This window comes from Panthera pardus, unplaced genomic scaffold, assembly GCF_024362965.1.
Source record: "Panthera pardus isolate Hobbes unplaced genomic scaffold, ASM2436296v1 HiC_scaffold_12, whole genome shotgun sequence".
Taxonomy (NCBI): Eukaryota; Metazoa; Chordata; class Mammalia; order Carnivora; family Felidae; genus Panthera; species Panthera pardus.
Window position 1 is genome coordinate 9,987,466 of NW_026526677.1, and position 18,203 is coordinate 10,005,668.

Here is an 18,203-nt window from a genome sequence, read left to right on the forward strand (position 1 = left end):
TCCCAGATACATCCTATGTGCCTAGACTCTGGAAATTCGGTTTAGGCACCCAGGTGACCCCCGATGAAAAGCGAGCTCTGCCCCAGAGCCTTACAGGCTGAGAGGGGGGCCTCCCACCCCTCAGCTCTCCCCTCCCCACCCCTCCTGTGTGGAGGGGAGGAGGTGTCCTCGCCATTGCCATGGAAGGACTCAGAGCAGACAGGAGGCGAAAGAGTGGGAGAAACAGTGTGAAGGACTGGGGGTGAGGTCACAGCCTGGAGGTGACAGGGATGGTGGTGAAGGTCACCCTAGCAGGCAGGTCAAGTGGGAGGGGAGTCCTGGGAGTCTGGGCCTCTCACTGGCACCTGTGACCGAAAACCCTGGGCCAGACATGCTTATCTGTGTCTACTTTTTTCTTCTTACAAAACACGTGTTCTCTATAGAAAACAGAAGCAAACAAACAAAAACAGAAAGAGACAAATAGAAGTCACCATGATCCTCCTAGGAAAATTATGAACTATTAACATCCGTCTAGTCTCTCGTCTGTCCAAATACGGGATCATTCCGTACCTGCCGCTTTTTCCACGCTGAGCAGAGAAGGTGAACATTTTCTCCTCGTTAAACACTGTCCTGGCCCCATATTCCCTCATCGTTGTGGGGGCAGGCAATGTGCATGGTGTGCGTGAGTTCATTCAACCCATTCCCCGCCAGTGGTCGTTAGGCTGTTTCCCTCCTCTCGCCGTGAGAAAAGGCCCCACCCGCCGGGTCCAAGGCAGAGCAGCCCCAGCACCCCAGGTGGAGCCCGTGCTGGAGCCCCGGGGCTCCCGGCCCCCACCCAGTGCTCCTTCTCCCCACCCCAGCCTCTGCAAAGCCTCGTGCACAAGATGCGGAAGGGGTGGGGAGTGGGGGTCCTGCTCTTCTCCACAGCTCTCAGGCAGCGAGTGACCCCCCTCCCCGTGACTCTCAACTAGAATGGCAGTGAGGAGAGGGATAAATGCAGATTCCCAGGCCCCACCCAGAAATTCTGAATCCACCGGTCCGAGGTAGGGCCTAGGAACCTAGATCTGGAACATGCACCACGTGGCCAACCCAGGGGGTTCTGAGGCTGGGGTTAGCCACCCTGCACCCAGAGAAGCCCTGCTCTCGAGGGTGAGCCCAGCAGTGTTTCTCTGACCGGAGCGAGTGAAGGAACACAGCAACCCAGAGCTGGTTAAACCACAGATATCTGGGCTCTGCCGCCAGAGATCCTGAGTCAGGGGTGGGGGCAGGGACACAGATTCTGTACTGTTAACCTGTTCCCAGGTGGTGGTGCCGCTGCTGGCCCACGGGCCACAGTCAGGGGCACTGAGCTAAAGCCACCGTGGGCACCACACACAGGTGCAGGCGATGGGCACTTACCCTGCATGAATAATCACAGCTCTTAGTAAGCACTTCTGTGGGTCAAGCACCACGTCCTGGCCACTCAAGGTGTGGTGTGTGAGCCACATCGCTGGACGCAGAACCGGGAACCCATCCAGCCTCCCTGGGGATCCGCAGTGCCCATCAAAGAAGCACCATGCTGAGTCCTTCCCAAGTGTCATCCCTTGTCATCCTCCTGACCACCCCCCCCACCAGAAGTAGGTCACGGATCCCCCTGATTTTACAGGGGGAAACTGCAGCTGAGAGGCTAAGTGACTTGGTTAAGGTCTCACGAGCACCGCAGGCAGGAGATGTGACAGGAAGCGGACGGCCCAGCCTCAGAGCCCGAGCTCCCAACCCAGCATCCCAACACTCCCTGTGGCTCCCAGCTGGAATCTCCACAACCACTCTGCCAGGGGGGCTCGAGCTGTCCACTTTGTGGATGGGACCTCAGGGGGCTGGGGACGTCAGGCCGACGGTAAGCCGTCCCTGGGAGACGGTGGACCTGGAGCCTACCCCGTTTGCCGGGTCTGCACCCGTGTTCACTCCCTCCGGCCCACTCTGTCTGTGGCGTGGAGCCAGGGCACAGGGCCTGGGTGGGGTGCCCGCCTCCAAAGCCCGCAGCCTCTGCAGACACGGTTGGGGGGCAGGAAATGGGAAGTGGGGTGGAGGAATCAGGAACTCAGTTTGGTCTGAGGACGTTCTTTTTTCACAGCCAGACTCAGTCCTGTGTGCCTTTTGAAAGGAAGGAGAGAGCAGCTGTGCTCAGCCCAACGAGGCCGGCCTCTTTCAACCTTCCAGTTGCTGCCATTTCCAATTACAACTTCAGAGGGCTCCTATAATTTATACATCCCAGGATGCACTGCTCCAGCTGCTTTATGATGGGAGTTCGTTACACCATTAAGGTTAAACTTTTATAAAGTACTGAGCAGGTGGTGGGCTAGGTGCCCGGCTTAGTTACCGCTGCCGGAAGCTTGCTGAATGGGGTTCACCTGGGGGAGGGCGGGGGCAGGCTCTCTAAAGGGGCCGAGAAGTGGAGAAGGCGGCTCCAGGGACCAGGGGCCGTCCATCAGCCCGTTTATCAAACCGTATGGTGGCGCAGGTAGGCAGCACGGAGAACCACCTGCAAGAGCCCAACATTACTGGCAGGGGCAAGTGGGGCGAGAGGAACGATCCTCGGTGCGCCTGAGAGCCGCCTGCCAAGGCCGGCGAGGCGCGGGGTCGGACGCGGTGGCCTGCCCCCGGGGACTGGCAGGGCTTCCCGGCAGTGGGGGAGGCTGCTCTCTCGGCAACGGGGTGGCCAAAGGGGAGCCTTCCTTTTGTGGGAACCTGCTCCTCCCGTGGCTCAGAGGGGCCCCAAACCCGACGCAAGGTGGGAGGGCGAGAAGGAACGCGCCGAGAGCAGGGGCCCGACGGAAAAGGGCCTGCGGTCTGCCGGCTGCAAACTTGAGGCCGTCAGCGGAACCCCTTCAATTCCGCGAGGAGGCCGAGGTCTTTGACCTGTCCCTCTGCTGTAAACTGTGGGTGCTTCCCTCCTCGGGGCGGGTGGGTACTGCCCTGAGCGCAGAGCCTAGTGCCGGGCGAGTGGCCGCTGTCCCCAATCTTTGCGTTAAATGAATTACTGCACAGAAAGCATAGACGACTGGCCTTGCTGGGAAAGCTTTGCTCATGTTGCCGTTGTTACACCTGTAAGACCTGTGTTACAGCTGAGTCCCCGACCTGGGAACTCCCAGAGGACCAGGTGAAAACTCTTAGCTCCAGGCCCAAGCTGAGCACGCCGTACGTGCCTGATAAACAAATGTCCCTGAAAGAACCGGGTGGACAGAGGGGGCACAGCTCTTCTCCACAGCCTGGCCCCCGTCCCGGGGAAGGAGGTGGAGAAAGACGGAGTTCTTTGCCAAGGTATGAAACTGAAGCAACCTCCTGAGACAAATTCCGTGACTTCCCAGAAGGAAAGAGACTTCAGGTGCGGCTGTTTTTCAGGCTCCAGGAAACTGGGGTTGACTCTGGCCTTTTCCTTCTCCTTCAGGATTTGTGGCCACTGGAACCTGAAGCCTCTGCTGGGGCTCTGGGGACCCCCCAGGGTGGGTTCCCCATGGCGGCCAGCCCGTTCCCCTCGGCAGCAGTGGCCTGCTTCTGCAGTCACTGGAGTGGCTGTCCATGTGGCAGGCTCCCGAGACCGGAGGGGGACGTGACAGGACTCTGGATTTGTCAAGGTTGCCAATGTTCTTGGGAGGGGCCAAATCGTGACACCCCCCCCACCCTCAGGGTGCACCGTCTGACCCCCAGCTGAGCAGAACTGGAGGGGCTGAGAGGCCACCTCTTTGCACAGGAGGGTCAGAGGGTCTCCGAGGAAAGACGCCGGCTTCCCCCAAAAGCCTTAGGGGAGGAGGAGGTGTACAAAAAGCAGACGGAGGGAAGAGGTGCCAAGGGGAAAGAAAGCAACACAGGAGAGAAACCAAAAGGAACGCGGGGTGGGGGGTGGGGACCAGCCTGAGAATGGTTAAGATGCCAGAGGGAAAGTGGGACACTGCCAGCCCTGAGAAGTGGCCCAGAAGTGGGAGGGGACTGAAGGAAGCCCGAGGGGCTGGCCTGCATCACAGGAGAGGGCCCAGGGTTGCCTGGCTGCCGGGGAGACACAGCCTCAGGAAAGGGAGGGCGTCCGGTCAGCTTAGCGCCCACCTGGGCTGACAGAGAAGAGTTAAAATCCTCATGATTGATCACAGCATGTAACATTTCTTGAATACCTACGCTGTTCTTGGCACTGGGCAGAACTTCCAAGGTGGTATCTCATTGGGTCCTGACGGCGGCCACACTCCATGAGAGCCCCATTTTCGAGATGAAGAAACCGAGGATCAGCGGTTAAGTGACCTGCCCAAGTAGTAGCAGACTCAAATAAAGCTCCATCTTTATGCTAAGGTCCATGCTGGCAGGCCTATGCTGTGCTAATTTTATTATTTTTAGTTTTTAATTTTTTTTAATGTTTAGAGAGAGAGAGAGAGAGAGCAAGGGCAAGGGAGGGGCTGAGAGAGGGAGACACAGAATCCGAAGCAGGCTCCGGGCTCTGAGCAGTCAGCACAGAGCCTGACGCAGGGCTCAAATTCGCAAGCTGTGAGATCACGACCTGAGCGGAAGTCAGATGCTTAACCCACCGACCGGGGAGCCGCCCAGGTGCCCCGCCCCATGCTATGCTAATTTTAAAGAAAGAAACGGAGAATGAATGAGAAGTGCATAAGCCAAGGAACTGATGGGTGCCATGGTCTTGGAGACCAGCGGTCCCGGGAGGTGAGGCGGGCAGGTGCCGACTGGAGGCAGCACACGCGGGGTGACTGGCGCCTGCAGCTGAACCAGGGCAGTCCCCTCAGCTGCCGATGGGCCTGGGGCTGCCTGCAGATTCTGCGGCCTGGCCTGCCCTGAACTGCGGGGACAGCTGTCCCAGGGCAGTGTAGGAGCCTGCGAGAGGTGGGAGCTGGCTGAAGGGCGTGCCGGGGGGAGCCTGATGTAATCCCGGCTGCAGGAGGCGGAAACTTGGGAAGTGAAACGTCATCTAACAGCAGCCTGGCCACAGACTTCCAACAGCCGTGCCAGGCGTGCCCCACCCCTACCCACTGAGATCTCTGCCCTCTTCTTCTGGCCCAGGGGGGCCCTGGCAGCCCAGATCGTGTTCCCCAGGCCCAGCCCGGCGCTGAAACGTGCTCGGAGTAAAGCTGATGAGAAACCAGAGGACTCCTAGCCAACGCCCTGGGAACCCTGCCACGGAGAGGCTGACAGTCTCACTGTTTTCCGGAACAGACGCAGGGCTCACCTCTTCACTGGGCTTTCCGCATTATTTTGAGGGGTGAGGGGAGGTCCAAGCGGCTGCCGGGCAAACTATCTCCTTCCTCGCTGAACCTAGCCTGAACTGACCTAGTCAAGGCTGCCCAGATGAGAGGGGTTGTGGGGCCCAGAACCACCAGGAAGGCCTCCTGCATTTCCATCCAACCCGAGGACCCAGTGCGTGAGGGACCACCTCGAAGGAACCAGGACTACTCAGCCAACGGAGACACTGGACTAGAGCCTGGCACCCACTCTAGGGACCTCCTGCCCAGCTCTTGGCCACACAGGGTCCTTGAGCAAGTTCTTGCCAGCTAGCAAGCCACGGAGTTCATCAGCCCATCCAGGGAGGCTCAGAAGGTGGGCACAGATCCCCTGGCCTGGGCTTCTGCGTCCAGCCTTAAGCATTCCTGGCCTTCATGCCAACTCTTGGATCCCATACACAAGCAATCTAACCCTTGATTAGTACAGTGTCTGTCCTATCCCGCATCGCCTCTGAGCGTGGGCGCAGCCAGTGAAGGAGAGAGAATAAATACCACGGTTGCTGATATACAAACAGGGCAACTGAGGCTCAGAGGGGCTGAGTGACTCATGTGAAGCTGCCCAGCTGAGCCAAGAGCAGAATCCGGGCCCCGAGCCCTTCTCACGCCTTGCCGTCTCCCTAAAATCACCCACCCCATGCGAGTGGGCACTCCTGGTCCCCACAGCAAAGGAGGGGGTGCCGATGTAGGCCAGCACTCGGCCAAATAGGAGAAAGGGGAGGTGGCCATTGGATAAACATACAGACATGCAATAAACAAACCGGCCCAAGGAGATGGAGAGATGGAGTGAGAGGGGATTACAGGGAGAGATTACAGCAGGAATCTCAAGGCTGCTAGGGTCCAAATCCTGGCTCTGCCATCTATTAGCTGAGTGCCCAGAACACATTTCTTGTTTTGTTGGTTTATTTTGAGAGAGAGAGAGAGCGAGAGCGCCAGCACGCGTGAGAGTGGGGTGAAGGGCAGAGAGAGGAGAGAGAATCCCAAGAAGGCTCCGTGCTGTCAGCACAGCGCCCGACATGGGGCTCGAACTCATGAAACCGTGAGATCACAGCCTGAGCCGAAATCAAGAGTCGGACGCTCAACCAACGGAGCCACCTAGACGCCCCAACCAGAGCACTTCTAAACTTCATCTGTAGAATGGGTTGTTATCACCTGCCTCTTGGGATGGTTATAAGGATTCAACGAGCTAATGTATGAAAAGTGCTTAGCATGGCACCTGGCGCTTATCTCAGTAAGTGCCATTTTGCTCGTTAGCCTTCAGTGAGGATATGGATTAGGGAGGGGGACAAGCCATCAACACGTAACAAGACACACTCTCCCGGGTGGCGGTGCTACATGCCCCGATGTTAGCCAGGACAGCCCTGGAGTTCAGGGGAGCAGAAGAAAGGCTTCACAGGGGAACGGCCTGAAGGGGAGGCCGGGGTCCTGGGCTCACACCTGGCTCCCCATCTACTTGCCTTGTGTCCTCAAGGAGGTAACTCGACCTCCCGAAGATGCCTGTAAGACAGAGGTTGGGGAGACGAAGGAGTGGAGGGGGCTGCCCGAAGCAAGGAGTAAATGAGACCCTCTACACACTGTGCCGGGTTAGTTCCCCCACATTCACAAAATGGAAATGATTATTATTACTGTTACAACGTGGCCGAGCAAAGCCCCCTGGAGACAGAAGCCCCGGCGTCTTCTTGGACCCCCAAACCTGAAAGAGTCTGACAAGAGCCAGGTGCAGGGCTCTGTCCCCAGGGGTGAGGGGGGTGAGGCCCAGAAAAGCAGCCCCGCAGTGCTCACCCCACCGTGTGGCCTGCCCAGCAGGGGAGCCATGTGCTCAAAGGTACAGGGTGAATTGTATATAATGAAGGCACATCAATAATAAATTAACCTCAAGTAAGTCCAGGAACATCAATCATAAATTAATTAAATGGCTCCAGGAGAGGCAACGACAAGGGGCCTTTTCGGGATGAATTAGAAGCGGTGTCCTGCCTCCCCTTACGACAGCCTCGGCCCACCGTTCCCCAGCCCCCTGCCCGGAGCGCTCTGCCACCAGGAGCATCTTCAGGTGCTGGGACCAGCTCTCCCAAGCGGCCCCCAAGAACACCGGTGCAGACGAGCCCTGTCTTCCTCCCACCTGCCCCCCAGCTTAGAGAATTCGCAAACGCTGAAAGGGTTTTGATGAAACTTCCCAGAATAGTAACCTCCTGGGCTGAACTCAGGCAGGCGAAATTTCAAGGGGTAATTTGGTGAGAAAATGATCAAACGCCTGGAAATAAATGCTAGGAACACCGGAACCCCTTCGATGGGTCCTCGGGGATGAGAACAGCCTTGCGGGCGGAACAACCAGCCTCCCGGGGGTCCCTGAAGGCCACTCCTCAAACTCCTGGCCTGGAGTGGCCTGGAGCCTCTAGGAATCGAGGCAGCTGAAAGTCAAGGGTGGGAAACGCATCTCAGGCTGAGACAGAATCCGGGCCCCGAACCCTTCACACGCCTTGCCGTCTCCCTAAAATCACCCAGCCCAGCTCTGATCCCGGGCCTGGCCCCCAGGCCCTCCCCCGTGCCCACCTCTTACCAACCACCAGCCGGCCACCCTCTTGCTCAGAACAGTTCAGTGGCTGCCCATGTTTTCCACAGACCCAACCTGCAGCCCTGCCGTCATGTTCCCGGGGACCCAGCTCCAAGTCACCGTGTCAACCCCAGCTTTCACTGCTTCCATGTCGTGCGCCCTCCACTCAAGCCAGACCACAAAACGAGCCAGCGGCTCATTTTCCCAGCCACACCCTCCACTGCTGCCGCTTCCTCTACCATCACCTGGATGGACCCGGTTAAAGGCCATCGCCACTCGAGTCTCCGCCGACCTCCCTGGTCCAAGTTCCTCAATCTCCTTTGACCTCCGGCGGGCCCCCTCTTGGAAGTGCAGCACAGACCTTCATGTCCGTTGCGAGCCTTCTCCATAGATTTCGAACACCCGGAGGGCAGAACCTGAATCTTACAGGGTCTGGTATGGCCTCACTGCGCCCAAACCGCTGTAAGCGCTCAGGAAAGGACCACTGCCGCATCCAAGTGGAAACCGTCCCCAGGGGTCAACGCATTATTCCCATGTTTCTGTTGACAGATTAGCAAGATTCCACCCATGCCAAGGGTGTGGTGGAGCTGACTTCCTCATCAAGAAAAGGGACATGACCTATTACAGCTTCCTTGATGCTAATATATGCAGATCACGATGTAACTGCTTTTCTATGGAAAAGATTCTGATTACAAGAGCAAAAAACGTGTGTGTGTGTGTGTGTGTGTGTGTCTCTATATTCTTGCTTTCATCATGATCTTTCTACTCGCCAGACATTATTAGGCCGTGGAAACCTTACTGGTGGGAGGTTTTACTGTCCCTATCTTACAGATGAGGAAACTGAGGTATAGAGAGGTACGAGGATTCAAAGCCGGGTCTGTTGGACCCCAGAGCCCCAAGTCTTTATGCCCGTGGCTATCATGCCGTCTTCTGTCATCCGACTGGACTATCCCCAGCTGACTTCCAGGGGGCTTGAGGAGAAGCAGGGACGCAGGCCTGCGCGAGCACATATGGGAGCTGGGGAGCCACGCCTCCAGCCTGGGCTTCCTTCTAAGGAATACCGAGAAAGCAGGAAGGCTCCTTCCGCAGGAATCACAACAGGAGACGTTACCCGCCCCCCAGCTGGAAGGCGGACTCCCCCCTGCTCCCACTGTTCTCTCCTGCTCCCTGGAGCCCAACAACGCCCCCTGCTCCTCACACCCACTGACACCAGGCCAGCCAGACACAGGAGCCCACGAGTTCCCACACCGCCAGGCGCTCCACACCCCCTCAGCCCTCACTTCCCACAGAAAGCTACGGGCACACGCGGCTACACACACGTGCAATCCCCGGGCGGCCCTGCCTGGGGAACAGCCCCACCCCTGCTCATCCCAACCCGCCAGCCCGCCAGCCAGCCCAGGGAGGGCTTGGGCCTTCCTGCCAAGCACCCTCCTCACCTGTGGCCACGGCGCGCGCGCTCCCCTCCGCCTCATCTCCAAGGTCCCCGGGGGTAGGACAGTCGCCCGGGTCTTCCTCACTTACACGCACGCTCCCCCTGTCCGCCCCAGAGACATCCAGCCCCACCAAAGTCGGCATCAGAAAGGAAAAAAAGAAAATCAAGATAAACAGTTGTCAGCCCTGCCCGCTGGGGAGGTAACCACATCCTGCAATGTCCTGGGCTCCGTGGTTCTACGAGATTTATCTTCCTCTGACCACACGCTCATTGATGTTTTCCCCCAGCGCTACTTGCCTGGTCCACTAGCGTGTAATGTAAAGCGATTCCAGTGAGAAGCTGAACTCAGGTGGAGGGCTGGGCCAACAGGTGATTAAACCCAGAGGTCCCCCTCTGGTCCCTGGCAGAGGGACTGGGGGACGAGTGGCTTCCAGCGCCAGGCTGCGCCTCCAGCCGTGGCTGGCTGGCCTGGCACTCTGAGCTCTGGTCCAGAATCCTCTGTCCAGAGATGCCCGATTCCCTGGCACCCCTGAAGCAGAGCAGCCGGGCACCATGATTTATGAGGCAGCTGAGGAAGGAAGGTTGCCAGGAGCTGACTTAAGCAACTTTTGGAGAAACACGGACAAAAGCAATGGGAACAGGACTGAGGACCAGAGTTGAAAAGATCTCGGCTCCAGAGGGCTGCTCGCCCTTGATGTCCATTCCTATGTGACTAGCCCCCTGCCCCAGCTGGAATCTGCTCAAAAGCAGCATCTGTGCCCAAAGACAAGGGGTGGTGACCCGGCTGGGCTCCCTACTGCCTCAAAACCCTGAAGACTCTGGAAGAAAGCTCAGCTCTGCTTTTGGGGAACAGAGGCCAACTCTTCCTCTCGGCGTCTCCGATCTGCCCCGCCTGCCACCCAGCTCTGCTGTGCAGAGTCCCAGCATCCCGAGCAGATGGCAAGGGGTGGCTGCAAAGGGCTCCTGAAGCCCAAGACCAGAAGGCTGAGCCATAAATCAGAACAAACAGGCCGGAGGTGTGGAGGGTGAGCTGAGGGGACTTGAATGCTGAATATTCACAACAGGGAGGCTCCAGGCTTCCTCTTGCAGAGAGGGCAACTCCCGGGGAGGCAGAGAAGGGCACCGCGGGGAGCATGCGGGATAGGCCTCGCGGACCCCTCCCACCCACCTGGAGCCCATGGCCAGGGAAGCTCTAACAGTGTCCAGGCAGCAGCCGCTGGGGCAGAATGAGTCCCAGGGCAGGGAAAAGTCAGCTCACCACCACCCTGGGTCTCGAAGAGCCACGTCCCTCCTCCACCCACGAGGCTTGACCCTGCGGCCCGGACGTGGAGCAAAAACTTTCTCCCTCGGGGAGCAAGCTAGTCCAATGGGTTGCTGGCTAAAACAGACACTCAACGTGCAACGCTTGAGAAATGGGCCTGGGCTCCCAGGGTCTGTAATCCAGCCTGTGGTCGGGAACTAGGCCCCTCGAGGCAGAAAGCTAAGCGATCTGCCGCCGCCCTCATCGTCCCCGCGTGGGAAGGCCCTTCACAGACAGAAGTGGGGCCGTGTCAGGTGAGACGTCCCGGGGAACTCGTGCCACGCGCATCCACCCCCGGAAGACCCCTCCGAGGAGGCCCTCGCCCCTTCTCCTTGCCCGGCGTGTCCAGTGGCATTCCCCACCCCCCGCCCCCCCACGGCCCCCGGCCCTCCCGTCACGCCGCCCCAACCTCCCTGGCAGGACCACCCAGCCCTGCGTCCACTCTGGTGGCTCTGACCCACTTTGCTTTCCTCAGGCCACAGCCCCCAAAATGCTGATGCGACTGCTCCCCACCCCCACCCTCAGCACCCGGAGCCAAAGGAAATTCTCAAGAGAAAACACAACACTTCCAAGTCTCCCTCCCACACAGGTAGCCCAGATCTGTCAGCCACAGACACCTCCCGGCCCGGTGCGACCATGAGGCGTGTCTGGAGAGCAAGAGAAGGGCTTCCTCCCGCTCCCGCCACTCCTGCAGGACCCCACGGTTGCTGCGGCCACGCTCGGGACCGTCCTCGGGAGACCTGGGGCCTGGTTCCAGCTCAGCAGCTGACTCACACTGTCAACAGATCCCACTTTTCCCCCACCAGGAGCCTTTACACTCGGGGCCTCTAATTCCCTGTGACAGGCTCTCTCTCGACTTTCCAGCTGCCTTCCTCCCCAGTCACATTCCAGGCCTCCATTTCTATTGCCTCCATCCTGGGTCTCTTTACCTGGCGAGAATCCCTGACCTTCGTACAGCCTTTCACTGTTTACAAAGGGCTTCCCGGCGCACCATCCCCCTTCCTCCTCCACGACCGCTTGGCCCCAGGGATCTGAGAGGGAAAGTCACCTGCCCAAGGTCACACAGCTTAAGACTGGAGTTTAAGTTCTCTGGCTCCAAATACACGGGACGACACGCCGGCTTCAAGGCATCTCAGCGGCACCTCCCACCCAGCACCCACCCCATCCTCAAACTTCCCCGGAGCTCTGTAAATTGGCCCCTCTGAGACGTAGGAGAGCATGTGATGCTGAGTGAGACCCTCCTTCAAAACTTCCCAAAAGACTGGTGCAGGCAGGCGCAACCCTAGCACACTCCCAGTAGCTGCAGAGTCATCTTTCAAAGCACCTTTCCAAACGGTCCTCTGGACCCAAAGCCTTCCAAGCATCAAAGAGGAGAGGCAACTGTCCCAGATACCCCGAAGTGAACCATCAACCCACAGAGAAGACAGGGCCTGGAGAACACAGATAGATGGTGCGCCCGCCTCTCCCGGGGCTCCGACGCGGGTCACCTCTCAGCCCTGTACGTTTCTCGTGACACACGTTCAAAGACAGTGATCACTGCTGAGAACCATCTCCCCCCCCACCCCCCCGCCCGCCCCCGCCCCCACCGCTTCCTCCTTCCCCAAAGCTGGGTGAGTACACGAGCCCAGGACAATGCTGGTACCTGGTCAGGTTTCCATCTGGGTCACCACTGGGTTCCTCGTGGTCGAAACATCTCCTGGCATCTCTCTTTCATGTCCGTTATAAAGGACACCAACCTTCTCCCAGCCTTCCTCCTTCTTCAGCTCAGTGTACCCAACAGGCACTAAAAGTGGGCCCCAGTGACAGAGGCAACGCTCCTCATCGCTACCAGAGCAATGAGCCATCAGGGTCCGGGGGCCATGGAGTCTCCCCTCACGGGGCCAAGCAGCCCCCCCCACCCCACCCCGGCACCACGCTGTGCCAAGGCCATTTCTCACAGTCGCTCCAGGAACTCCTGCCATGCTGAGGGCGCCAGTTCTTCAAGTCCAGGTGCCATCACTCCAGACCGTGTCAGGCCAGAACCATCCAACACCCTAGCAATGGCAGGACTTCCTCACACCCATGCCAGGAGCACCACCACGCGCCAAGGAACTGGCCACTGGCACTCCGGAACCAAGTCCTGGTGCTGTGCCCATCACCTACCTGCACAGGGGGCTGCACCCGCCTCACACCTGGGCGGCCACCACCACACCAGGGTGGGGGTGAGTCTTCTGACACCCGTGCCAGGGAGACCACGCTGCCTGTGCCAGACCCACGCTGCCCACGCCCGTGCCACGGGTGTCACCATCCCACACCGCTGCCGGGGGCCGCATGGATCTCACACCTGCCACGGGCGCCCGCGGCAGCCGCACCTCTGCCGGCGGACCCGTCGGGCTGGCCACCGCGCGCCCCGGACACTGCCCCAGCCCGTCGCGCCGCTCGCACCGCGCCCGCGCGCCGGGGCCCCGGCCCGCCGCGCCCGCGGCTCCCCCTTACCTCCCGCCCTCCGCAGGGCTCGGCCCGCCGCCGCTGCCGCGACCGCCACCTCCATCCTGGGCTCCCCAAGGCCCCGATTCACTAACGCCGCTTCCGCAGGGCGCCGGCGCCGGCGCGAAGGCCGCCTCCGCCCCCCGGGGGACGCTGCGTCCTTTACGTAAACCCCACTCCGCCGCCAGCGGTGACCATGGCGACGGCCGTGGGGCGGCAGCGCCCCCTGGTGCCAGGGAGGGGAGCGGCGCCGAGGCCGGAGCGAGTCGGAGCCTTTCGCAGGCGCGGGGCCGGGTGCGTGGGGGCGGTGGGCGCCCCGCTCGGGCCGCGGCGGGGGCTCCGTAGGCGGCCGGGAGGGGCAGGACCCGCGGCGCTGCACGCGTGGAAGGGAAAAACGCCCGGGTCCACCTCCTTCAGGTCCCGCGTGACCGGGTTTAGCGTGGGAGAGGCAAAAAAGCAAGTAGGATCACTGGAGAACTGGTTCATTTGGGGGGAGGAAAGAGAGAGATGGGTTCCACCTCCTGGGGGGGGGGGGTGACTGAATGGTCCTTGAGGGGTCGGAAACACTTCATCATTTGTATCCCGCCCCCATTGCCCATCCCCACGGTGCCCAGCATCGTGCCTGGCATCCAAAGGGGCCCTGGGGCAATTGTGAATTCCTGGTAAATGAAGAAAATCGCCCCTCCTATTCAGTTTCACACACCACATACATGCACACGCACACGCCCATTCATTGAAGCTGTAAATCACTTAACACACCTTAGCTGAGAGCTGCTCTTAAGCTGGGAGCACGTTACTGTCCCCATGCATTGTGCTTAGGTGGGGGTGGGGACAGTGGGTGGGCACAGAGAGAACCACAAGCCAGGCCCTGCCCTCAAGGAGCTCAGCCGACAGAGGAATGGACAGCCACCATACAGGGTGCTTGTGCGGGAGCTAAGCAACTAAGCGGAGAGGGGCTCTTACAAGGGGCACGTGTGAGCAAGCCCTGGGGCAGGGAGTTGGGTCTGGAGGACTGGATGACCCAGCTGGGTCTCAAAGTTCCGGAAGAAATTCATCACAGGCAAAAAGGGGAGTAGTGTGTTTTCGCAGAGGAATTGCCTCTAAAACGTTTCTGGGCCCTGTTGTTATCCCAAGAAAACAGGGTAACGGGCAGCGGCTCAGGGCAAATGGGAGCCACAGTGGAGAATAAGAAGCTGGGTGTAAGGGAGTCTGGGCTGGAGCATCCGCCTGAAAATTACCTGGCCATCTGGGTTTCAAATGAGGGCGTCCAGAGCAGACTACCTCTCTGTTGAAGCAGGTGGAAGCTACTTCTAGAAGGAGTTCTGTGCTACTTGTGTTTATTTTGAAGGCAACCTCCAACTTAGGTTTAAAAAAAAAAAGGGGGAGACGGGTGGGGGCGGGGCAAATAGTGGGTGGGATACCCGAGGGGATTCAAGGAAGAGCTGAGCTGAGCCCTCTGAGCCTCAGGAAGGGCAGGGATCAGGGAGGCTTTAAGGACTGACTGTGCCGTAGCAGTTTGCAGACCTTTACTAGAGCATTGCGGTTCATCAGAAACAAAACTGCCAAATCTGATGGCTCTTGGTTCCAAGTTCTAGATTCCCAGAAGAAAGAATCTTATTGGTCCAGCTTGGGCCATGGTCAATTATAGTACCTGCATACTACCCCTTAGCTGCCCGTGCACACAAATTTACATGTGTCCATACACACACACACAACGCGCGCACACACACGCCCTCTTTCCATTCATCCAGAGTTGTTCTCACCAAATAGGTTCCAAGATTCCATGGTCAGATCCCTCCAGACTTGAGGTCATGGTTAAGACCCGACTCCATCTGCAAGGTGATGTCCATTTCTCCTCAAGTTCCATGATGAGTCCATCTGGGCATCTAACAACTGAATGAAAGGGTACATTTAACCACCAACAATATAATATGTCTTTAAATTTTTCCTACTTGAAGGGTCTCACTGACACCATCGGGAGCGCGTTAGAAATGCAGACTCCCAGGCCCAGGGAGCTCAGCGGGTTAAGATCCCCAGGTGATTTGTATCCACATTAGAGTTTGATATAAATATAACCGTGATATGACTGCTGTTCTAAACACTGGGGAGGAAAAGGAAAGATACGAAAGATGCTTTTTAATTGTGATCATTCCTATTTAAAAAGAAAAGGAGGGTCACCGGGGTGGCTCGGTTGGTTGTGTGTCCAACTCTGGATTTCGGCTCAGGTCATGATCCCGGGGTCATGGGACCGAGTCCCGCGTCGGGCTCCTCACTGAGCGTGGAGCCCGCTTAAGATTCTCTGTCTCTCTTCCTCTGCCCCTCGCCCCTGCTCAGGCACTCTCTCTTTAAAAGAAAAGGAGGGAGGGTTAATTATTTTATCTTTAGCAACCGGTAACCAGCAAGAAAATACAGGTAGACTCTGCAGTCTCTATTTTTGCCACTGGTTGCAAACTCCTAAACAGCGTTTATGACTTCCTTCCTCTGACTCCTTATTTCATGCTCCACTTGCCTCCCGCCTCGTCTGGTCGGGATTCTTGGCCTGGTGGACTGACACGTCTTCATCCTTGAGGGCCTGAACCACTGGTGCTGCCAGCTCTCCAGCATTGAAGCACGCCCCGTCTCCTTTTACCATTGGGCAGGATGATGGAGGAGGTGCTCCTTGGGGACCCTGGGTTCCACCCATACACCCTCCGTGTGTGTGTGATAAAGCTCCCCAAATGGCCGGATGGCAATCTCAGTTTCCAATTCAGTGGGACCATGATTGTGCTCCCCGGTGGAAATGTTCCTTCCTTCCGTTCTAAAGACAATCAAAACCCTGAGTTGTCTGCACAGGAAGCAGACAGAAGACATTTTGACGAGGGTGAGAGTCACCACTGTCATTTCCACCCCTACCTCTGAGAAGCAGACCAGTGTCTGGTTCAGAGCACATACTCCCCAGGGGCCTGACCTGGTCCAGCTACCAGGCTGAACTTTCTCTGCTCCAAGGCCATGCTCGGCTTTCCCGCTGAGTGCCTTCAAGGCCCAGTTCTGACAGTTTGGCCAGATGTCTCTGGACACAGCCACCAGCGCTGCAAGCAGACTGAAGTCAGCGAGGAGGACAATAGCGAGGCCACCAGAACGGGCCACAAGCCATAGACTGGTCCTGGTCCAGCTGCCAGGCTGTGTTCTCTCAGCTCAGTGCCAAATTCCCACGCTGGCCTCAGTTTCCCTCGGGGCCTCAGTGGGGATAATAACATGGCTCCTCCTCCCAGGGGGGCCGTGCAGATTAACTAATTAATGAGTGTGACATCGTCTGCTTCTACAAAGGGGCTGATTAAATGCTGAGTGTTGTTATTAGAGCCACGGAGGGTGTGTGACAGGCAGAGTCGACTGGAGACAGATCTGCTCCCGTCGCCTCCTTCCCACCCCCTTCCTCCGTCTGCCCCATGCTCTGCAAGCTGAACATTTTGCAAGACAAAACCAAGATGATTTTTGGCACCCCAAAGACAGCGTATAACTTTTGCACATTTCCCCTGTACTGGAATGTGAGTCATGGCCGAGCTTCATAGTGTAATCTGTCTCCGACAGCTGGTACAGCTGTACCCTGCCCCAGCCTCTCAGCTCCCAGCAGCTGCAGAATGGGGTGACTTGGCCACTGATTGCATCAGGGTAGAGGTACCTGCAGAGAGACAACCGCAAAATTCCTGAGCTGGGCACCAACCCCCCGACTGCATTGCCCCATGGTCCCGGGGATCGAGTGACCACCTTTTTCCCAGCCTGAGGGACAGAGACCCAACATGGCACACCGGCTTCAGGTTGGGGAACTCAAAGCATGCAGGGTTTCAACGTATAGAGTATCTGCTCATGGCTGTGAAAGATCCAATGACTATATTTTAGCTTAGATGCAGGGTATAGGATACGTGGATGAAATCACAACTCTGGGGCATGGTGACTTTCGCTGTAGCTTGTTCCCAGATGCACAGGTCCAGAGAGGTCCCCGAGTGAGACAGTGAGTGTGACTTTCCCAGGAGCTGTTATGAGATGCTGAGTCTCCTTCCCTGAGCGTTGTAGGGTACTGGCTCCCACCCTGAGTCCTGGTACCTGTGATGGGGTAGGAAGGAATCACTCAGTCCCATCACCAGGTAAATAAGCCTGCATCTGACAACCAAGAGGCATATTGTTTACCCAAATAGCACAAACTCAGCCTACCTACCTGGGGAAGTGCGAGCAAAGCTCCAGAGGCTGAGCTGTCAGACTCCCACAGGGAGAGCAATGAGCCAGGTGTGGGGACTGGGGAATGCATGCGAATTGGGGTTCGGGGCACCTGGAGCCAGCTTTGGATCATCCAGGGCACCTACTGGCGGGATTTCAGCCCTTCTGCCCTCGGAAAACTGCTGCCCTCCCTGCCTTCCTGTTCCTCCTGCTATGAGATACAGGAATGGGTCACGGGGTGGGGAAGTGGGGGGTGAATAGCCTGGAGGTGGAGGCTGGACCACCCAGGGATTAAAAGATCTGAGATGCGCTGAGGTCCTGTGTAAGAATCGAGTTGTAAAAAAGAAGAAGGAGAAGGAGAAGAAGGAGAAGAGGCGGGAGAGGAAGAAGAGGGAGGAGGAGGAGGAGGACGAGGAAGAGGAGGAGGAGGACGAGGAGGAAGCAAATTGTTCCTGCCCTACAGAAGGGAGCCTACAAGCCTATAACTGTTACCTCAGTGAGCTCAAGGAGCCATACGGTGATGGTGTGTTAATGGTGGAGATAATGAAGGAGGTGATAGTGTTGTAGTCTGGGTGGTGGTGATGATAGGGAGGAGAAGGAGGGTTGATGGCTTCCAACGGGAAGTTCTGGGACGCAGAACTCTATTCTCGCTTCATCCTCCATTCACTCGGGCATTGCCAGCACTTTCACTGTAATGCTCAGCGGATTGGGGGATCCCTGCATCTCATTAAACAAGCCTATTTGTAAGTGTCTGTTCCCTGATGGGTATTGTAGTAACTAGTTTTTCTCGTGGGGCACTGGGGAACTACAGGAGTGTAAACACAGCTATCTCAGGGGAAAGCTTGCGTGCTTACTGACGAGTGCAACTCATCTGCACTTTCTGGACACACATCACAAGAGTAGAGAGTCTGTCCTCTTGAGGAAGGTCACCCATCCACCCATTCACCCACCCACTCATTCCCCCGCCTGCCCCTTCACCCATCCATCTTGCCGTCCGCCTATTCATCCACTCACCCATCCTTCTACCCAGTC

At 57.9% G+C, this 18,203-nt stretch overlaps 1 protein-coding gene across 1 annotated transcript in view; it reads right to left on the reverse strand.

Annotated features, from left to right (window-relative positions):
- DAGLA (diacylglycerol lipase alpha) overlaps window positions 1-13,122 on the reverse strand; it is a 62,711-nt gene extending 49,589 nt beyond the window's left edge. Inside the window, exon 1 of the mRNA XM_053899639.1 lies at window positions 12,990-13,122. The gene's annotated coding sequence lies outside the window, so the exon portion shown is untranslated. The remainder of the gene's footprint in view (window positions 1-12,989) is intronic.
- Between the last annotated feature and the right edge of the window lie 5,081 nt (window positions 13,123-18,203).